Below are 2,975 nucleotides of genomic sequence, written 5' to 3'. Positions count from 1 at the left end.
AACCAATTTTCTAGCTTAAATTATCAATTTTTGTGTGAATTGTAGTGTTACATATGTTACTAAATTGTTATTAAGTTAGTATTATATATGTTATTAGTTACTAAAATGTTTTCTAATGTCTTATGATTTGGAACATATTTTCCAATTTTTGTGATATTGAGTTTGAAACCAACATATATCATATATTGTTATACATGTATTGTTACATGTGTTACTAATTATGAAATGTAAGGTTATAAATGTAACTATTATATACTTTACTAATTGATATATATGTTACTAATCATGAAGTGTATTGTTATATATGATTCATAATTTTTTATAATAATAGTAGTAATGTTTATCCTTTTATGATAAACAATATCTCTTGTAATACATTTTGAATTTTCAATTGATGAATATTTTTTTTTATAAAAAGTCAATGTAAAAACCGTGGAACCGAACCGAACCATTCAAGAGCGGTTCGGTTCGGTTCGGTTCTTATAGTTAAAGTTGCGGTTAATTGAGCGGAACTGAACCATATATTTTTGATCGGTTCGGTCACTAAAATGTACCAAAAACCGAACCGAACCGAATTTTTACACCCCTAATATTAGGTTGATACCTGCCAAACAATTTCTGTTCTTCATAAAGGTACTAATAGATGCCTAGGACTAACACCATAACAAATACACATTCATATGCGTTTCAAATTGGAATACCACTTACTAAGTTAACAACTATATGCTATCAAGAATTGTGGGTGAATCAATCCATGTGAAGTTGGTTGAACTATGCTAGAGTTAGTAAAACTCAGGTCAGGGTCATGAGCCACTGGCAATTCCCAATGGAACCTTTCAACATGCATGTGATTTTGCTCAAGTACTTATGGACACACTCATACACAAAGAGGCCTTAACACTGTTTGGTCATTAAAGAGGAAAAGTCAGCCACCATTGTAACTAGTGCTTTGTCATTATACCATATATGATTATAGTTCAGGACCTTTCAGAATTTGTAGAAGTAATCTTGGTGATTATCTATATATCTGACCTTAATGGAATGTTGGTTGCATATATTAAGTATATAACTATTTCAAGGCAAAAGGGTAACTAGAGCTTGGTGCCTTAAATATCTTGGTCACCATTGCATGCCACAGTAAAAAGGAACCATTTTACCTTTTCTTTCCCTGTAGGGCCTATTTTACTCACATGATACCATAGTAAAAGATGAAGCAGAATGAAAAACCTATTTTATCCTATTGTTTCCTAATATGGCCTATTTTTCACAAACCATAATAAAGATGGTATAATCAAATCAATATATATCTTCTGCATTTTGGCAAAATCATTATGATAGACTCACTATACTTGGGAGATAGTCTAGTTGCTCCTAAAGGTTTCAATTTATATCATGTATATGGTAAAGAGCCTGAAGACATTATTTGTTGGAAGAAGCAAAATTCACTCAGTGATACAATGAACTGCACAAGCAGTTATTTTAGGAGCTAAAGATGGCCCTGCAATCTCAACTCTTGTTCTGGTCACTTTGTAGTTGAGGTAAAAATAAGAAGAAGAATGAAATAACTGGTGGATGTCATAATTTATCACACTCAGATTTCTGAACCTTAGACTTCTCTCAGACTCTAAGTTCTAAATATGCTCCAGAATCAAATGTATATAATAGCCTACGGTTAATTGGCTACCCTTTTAGTTGCAGAACAGATATATATATGGATAAGTAGTGTAGCAGGGTCAGACCAAACCAGATAGTATATACTTGCAACTTTTCTGCCTCATTTTCAGTGTCATTGTTGTGGAGGTTAAAGTTTCTTTCCTTTATGTTAAATGGTTAATAATTTGGATAGCATATATATTCTAATTCAACTGGTTTTGATGGTAATTATGCTGCATGATGATGAGGTAACTGTCATGATGTACATATAATGGAATAATAGGTAAGAGAGGGAGCAAATACTTTTGTTATCAAACTCACACTAAAGACGTTTGGGACACTAAAAGTTGCCACCATATGAAATAGCAACTAAAACAAATTAAGAGTTTTTAATTCTTTAAGTATCATTTCCGACATAGGAGCACATCTTCTGTCCCACAAAGTGTGTCACTCCATGTGTCATTCCTGGTGAAGATTTTAAAATGTTTGATTAAGTGAATAGCATATTCCTTCAGTCAACTAACACACCATTTTGATTGACTCCCAACAAATCTTTTCTTTAATAGAATTCAAAACTTTATTCTATATGCATCAGGTCCTCAAATAAAGGATTCACCAACTTAGTCTGAACTAAAATTTTCACAGAATAAGTGATGTGATTAAGAAGTACAGGGGTAGAAAACTAGAAATAGAATCAATTTTCCACTTGACCATGTCAGGAGTTTTATATATACATGATATTATTAACACCATGGTGGTTGTGGGGATGGAGTAACCACTAATACAGTTAGATATCAAATCAAAAGGGGATTAATATTACTGCTTTTTTGGTGCAGACTAGTTATGTGTTCACCTTGTTTGGTATAGGTCACCACTTTTGTTGCCATTTATGTATTCATCATCACTGAGTAAGCTTATCTAGACTTGTTTACTTATGCTCCTTTCTTGGCAAAGTAAATGACAACATTAAATAGGTGAATATATAACTGTCTCTTGATGGTTAGAACGTCTAATCTCTGTCACCATAAATATAATAATATGATCAAAATAATAGTAACAATACACACAAAAAAGTGATAATAAACAACTCATTCAAATTAATTTATCTTCTAAATAAAATGTCAGTTTAACTTTATTATACTTCTGTTCTATGTTACTACCACTTCATATAACCTTCACCCCTGATGACAGAGATGCAGTACAATACAACTTCTTAAAAGAAAAATATTCACAAAGAAATATTGAAAACCACGTTACATACTTACATGAGAAAATTTCCCATAAAAAATTCTTTCGCTTTCTGTCTCTATCATGTATCTAAT

This window comes from Lupinus angustifolius, chromosome LG13 (genome assembly GCF_001865875.1).
Source record: "Lupinus angustifolius cultivar Tanjil chromosome LG13, LupAngTanjil_v1.0, whole genome shotgun sequence".
NCBI lineage: Eukaryota > Viridiplantae > Streptophyta > Magnoliopsida > Fabales > Fabaceae > Lupinus > Lupinus angustifolius.
The sequence above is the reverse complement of the archived record's forward strand: the minus strand, read 5'-3'. Positions refer to the sequence as shown.